This window comes from Hibiscus syriacus, unplaced genomic scaffold, assembly GCF_006381635.1.
Source record: "Hibiscus syriacus cultivar Baekdansim isolate YM2019G1 unplaced genomic scaffold, ASM638163v2 tig00005712_pilon, whole genome shotgun sequence".
Lineage (NCBI taxonomy): Eukaryota > Viridiplantae > Streptophyta > Magnoliopsida > Malvales > Malvaceae > Hibiscus > Hibiscus syriacus.
The window spans coordinates 338177-343329 of NW_024062065.1; the positions used below are offsets into that span (position 1 = coordinate 338177).

The 5153-nt window shown below is 37.9% G+C and overlaps 1 pseudogene; it reads right to left on the reverse strand.

Moving 5' to 3' along the window:
- Positions 1 to 2032: 2032 nt before the first annotated feature.
- LOC120199922 lies at positions 2033 to 3597 on the reverse strand (annotated as a pseudogene).
- Positions 3598 to 5153: the final 1556 nt, after the last annotated feature.

The following is a 5153-nucleotide window of genomic DNA, read 5'->3' on the forward strand; positions in this document are numbered from 1 at the left end:
TTAGTTGCAACGAAGTTTTAGTTGAGTGTTTTTTTTTTCATAGTTCTAAGGAAATGAAATGGTAGAAAACTTGAATCTTTACAGTAATTCGACCAAAATTCACCTCAGAGTAGTTTAACAAAGAAACTTCGTTCTCTTATCAATCAGGAGCAGCCAATTTCTGGTACTCCTCACTGGAAATAGCAGGTGCCATGACAACTTCAGGGCTTATATCCCCTCTTTATCTTCCTTCTCCTCCTCCATCGCCTTTCCCAATATCTCTTCTCCACCATCCAATAACCCAATGTATGCCGTCACTTCCATTCTCACCCATCATCGCTCCAAATATCAGTGGTTCTCCGTCCTCGCACTCTTCCCCTCCGGTTTCACCCCTTCTCAGTTCTTCCTCTTCACCAACTCAAATCCCTCTGTGATCACAACCTCGCCTCCTATTCCACCATAATTCACATCTCTCTCGTGATCGACTCAAAACCCGTGCCCGGGAACTCGTCCACCTTGCGATTCGGACTTCAGGTATTGGAAACGAACTCGCTCATTTAAAACTATTTGAATTGCTAGTTAAAACTTATAATGAGTGTGGTTCTGCCCCGTTTGTTTTCGTTTTGTTGGTGAATTCTTGTTTGCTATAATGTTAATGTCTAGAGGGATTAGACCCCCAAGCAACTGTTATTGATACTTGTTAACGCAATTATTCGAATTTAGGACTTTTGTTGTAGACGCAGTTATTCGAATATGGGACCTTTGCTTATGTATATATTATGGTTATACATATGGCATACCCTTAAGCTTAATTTTTTTTTACCTTGGAGATCATCAATCAATCTTCACAGTTCCCTGTAAAAGAGAAGACTCATTAAAATTTTCTGAACGAATAAATGCAGGAATTTAAAAGCAGAAGACATCCAAAATTCATTTATTAGCATCATCTATTGCTCAGCCTCTATCACTGCAAATATGATCTAGGTGTTATCCCTTCCAATAGTAAACTACTAATAGGTAAATTGCTTGCAAACCCCTTCAACTTTCCCTCCGATTACATTCAAAGCTCAGTCATTTAGGTTGCTAATTCGTTGCATACTGGATTTTTCCAGTTTCAAGACAATGACTAACGGAGTTAAGTTGGAGTGGAATGTAATTGAGAATAAAATTGGAGGAGGTTGATGTAATTGACCCCGAAACTAAGGATAACTGGTCATAACCAGATAAACGAGGGATGAGAACGTAATAGACTGAAGAATCCCATGCAGGTGAAGAAAATATACCAACGATCTTCTTGTTTAATACTTTGCATGCCATGGCGGATGTATAAATATTTTTGAAAGGTGAATATATATATATATATATATATATATAAAATTTTTATATGAAATAAGTTCAAATGAAATTCCGGGACGTATATAATCAATAAAATAAATAATTATCTGAAGAAAATTTATATTTCAGTACTTACATCCACCCACCCTCAAGTCTCGGTGCATCTGTGAATGGCTTAAAGAATTCCATACACGTTATTAAATTCGATAGTATTGTGGATTTTGGAGGTTACTGGTTTAAGCTAACTTAAATCCTCGTATGAATAATCTAAAGAACGTACCAAAAATAAATTGAATCATGATTGAGTGGGGGAGCAAAACCTTAATATAATTTTTAATTAAAAGAGGGAAAAGTCTATGGGAAGATAATAGAACCTTGTTTAGAAACAATAAAAATAAAATAAAAGGTTACCCTAAAAAAGATAAAATAAAGGAAGGGTAATTTAAACCTCCAATAAATCACTAGGTAATTACAATTAATGCATGAATCTACCACATTCTGTGGTTAGTTGAACTTTGACTGTGTCATGACTGAATAATTTATTGTTCTACCGACGCTCATTTCACCAATGGTCTTACCGGCTATAAAAGGTTCAATATTTTGTATCCACCAGTACAACAATGACACCATATATATATAAGAGAGCTATGATAGCCGAAATTTAATCTCCCAGTCCTCCATTGAATTATCAGAAGACAAAAGAGAAGAAGCAAACCCATTTTACAAAAATGAACCCTTCAACCTTTCATAAAATGTATTTTCGAATTCAAATAGACTGGAACCAACCCAATGGCATTATATAGAACCCTTTGGTTCACCAAACTCCAACGCCTCTGCATTTATTGTCATCTCTTCTTCTCCTTCTTCAATCCTCGAAGGAAAAAAAATGGTGTGTCCGTCAATTTCGCTCATTAATTGTCTTTCCCCACCTTTCATTAATGCCTCCCCGCCTTTCCGCTCTCCTACCTCCCGCCGTTCTCTCCATCCAGCCGTCCACGTGTCCACTCTGGGTTTTCTCTGAAGAAAGAATGGCTTTTTTTTTTCTTTTTTCTTTATCTTCTGTTGAACCTCTCCGGCGAGAGCAATGCTTCTGGGTCGCCGCAACGGAGCCGGCTCGACGAGAAAGCCGCCACGCTTGAAGCGGTTGATCTTAAAAACATCGGACTCGCCATCGACTTACTTCTTCGCGACGAGCCGCCGCCGGAGAATCTGACGCTTGATTCCGACAATGGGAAAAACCCTCTCCGACGGAAAAATGGTGAAGTTTTAATCCCTCTGTAGTATCTAAACGAGAAAACCCTGGGTTTCATCATTAACGATCCAAACGGGGATGCCCTTCTGCTCCAAAACCCGTTCCCTCCTCTTCTATACCTCCAAGGCGAAGCCGTGTTGGGCTCCGTTATCATCATCCTCTCTGCTGCTAAACTCCTCTCGAAGCCAAAGGAATACGACCTTTTCAACACAAAGTAAACCTTTCCTCGTAATGATTGCTTCCGTTTGTTCTTCTTGGTGACGCCTCTTCGGTTATCTCCGTTACGGTGTTGTTCGGGAAAGATTGGAGAGGAGTTTCGGTCAGGGAATTCACACTGTTGTTGACGAAAACGGCGTCGTCAAGGCTCGGACGGATTCTCGCCGCCATTAACGGCGTGAAAGGAGATTCCATCGCGAAAATTCCAGCTCTACACAGCGGGCAATTAGCGTGTGATTTCAGCCAAACGTCAATGCAATCCACGTGGAAGGCATGCGAGCAAACGGGGAGTGTTCGGACATATTCGTTGTCTTCGAACTCCAACAAACACACGGCGCAGTCTTTGGGGCTGTTGTTGGGTCTGGTTTTCAAAGTGTAGAGAGAAAGCGGCAGCGTTTTGATGGCAGAGTCATCGAGGCCGTAAGGAGAAAGAGGGAGCTCGAACGGATCAGAGGGCGGAAGAGAGTCGAGGTCGGTCGTCGTGGATGGTAAATAGCGTCGCCGACGCCGACGGCGGATGAAGTTTAGTAAACGGAGAATTAGAGGGATAAGCCGTTTTGAGATCAGGCGCGAATACGTGACGATCAGAAATGCTGCGGCCACCACCACCACCATGGCGATCAACGGTGGACTGAAGTCAACTGGAAGCTTCGAAGGCGGCAAAGACGACGACGACGACGACGAAGACGGAGTAGTTGACGGTGAAGATAACGGAGAGGGAGAAGGTGTCAGCGATGGAGATGGGGCCCAGGCGATGAACCCCATAATCGGCGGGGACGGTGGCGTTTAGTAGAGCGGTGGTGGATGGATTGTTTGTCTTGCACTTACAGACCAAGTGTTAAAGTGTTTAGATTTGAGGGTTGACTATTTTGTCTGGTCTCACACCCAACGATTTGTCGTGAGGGATGGCGGGTAGACGAAAACAATTGATGAATTTAACGGCATCAGACAAGTTTTTATCCGCTGCGGATGAACCCATCTTGAAAACCGGAACACCCATTCTTTAGCAGCTTGACACGTAATGATCTCGGTCAACGGATAATTAAATCAGTTGTTTCTGTTTATGACGTGGTTCATTACTATTGGTTAATCGCAGATTGGGTTTGAGATTTGTAACGTAAAAGTATATGGCTGCCAGAATCAGAAAACATGAGGAAAAATGAAAAAGAAGGTTGGATGTGGTGACCCACAGGATTAGGATCTTTGAGGAAATGGAAGGATGTATGATCCCTTTCACATTACATACTGAGTGGTGATTTGAGACTTTTAACTAAATAATAATATTTTTTTATTAGTTTTTCTAGGGTAAAATATATAAATAGTCTCTCAATTATAAGATGTTATTTTTTTAAGTTTTTTAACTATTGAAAGTTATAAAATATTTTTCAATTATAGGATGTTGTTTTATTGAGTCTTTTGATTATTAAAAGTTATAAAATGGGCATCTAACTCTTCATTATGTTTCAAACATGTTTTTTTTCGTTAAAAAATAACGATAGTATGGAGATGGATCGTAACATGTTGTTTGAGATATGACAATCGTTTAAGATTAAATTTTATCATATCTCAAAAAGTAGATTAACATCCAACTCATACTACTTTTTAATGAAAAATGATAGATTTAGAACATAATGAATAATAGGTCAGGTGATCATTTTGTAACTTTTAATAGTCGATAACTCAACAAAGCATTATCATATAATCAAATATCATTTTGTAACTTTTGATAGTCGATGGATTCAATAAAGCAACACTGTGTAGTTAAGAGACCATTTGTACACTTCACCCAATTTTTTAATAATCTACGGTAATATAAGTTTAATAATTGATAACGCATATATCTTATAGATATAATTGTACAAATCAAAGACCTTAACAAAAAATAATATTTCTTTTAATCACTAAAATCAATAAATTTAAATATTTGAAAATTTAAAATCGAAATTAAATCAAATTTTAATAATCCCTATTGTAAAATAATTTTCCTTTCTTGGAGTAATGAAATACATTTATAAAAAAATGTTAACTGGACATTTTTATTAATGATTGAATAATCTATTGTGGAAATATCATGACTTGGAAGATCGAAAGATCTTACTTTAAAGCATGGGATAGATTTTCTTATTCATTGTACTTTAATGACAAGAGTTAATGTGCTTTAATGAGGTCGATTAGCAAAACGACAAATTTTAAAACTAATAAAACTTATCGTTTTTGTTTTAATGTGAGAATTGAGATGCATATCTATAAAAAAAAATTCAAATGCATATTATTCAACAACGTCTCATGATGACATAAGTTCATACTCGACCTATAAATTTTTGGGTAAACTACTTCAAATACTATTCATCTTTAGACGTTGACTCGAAAA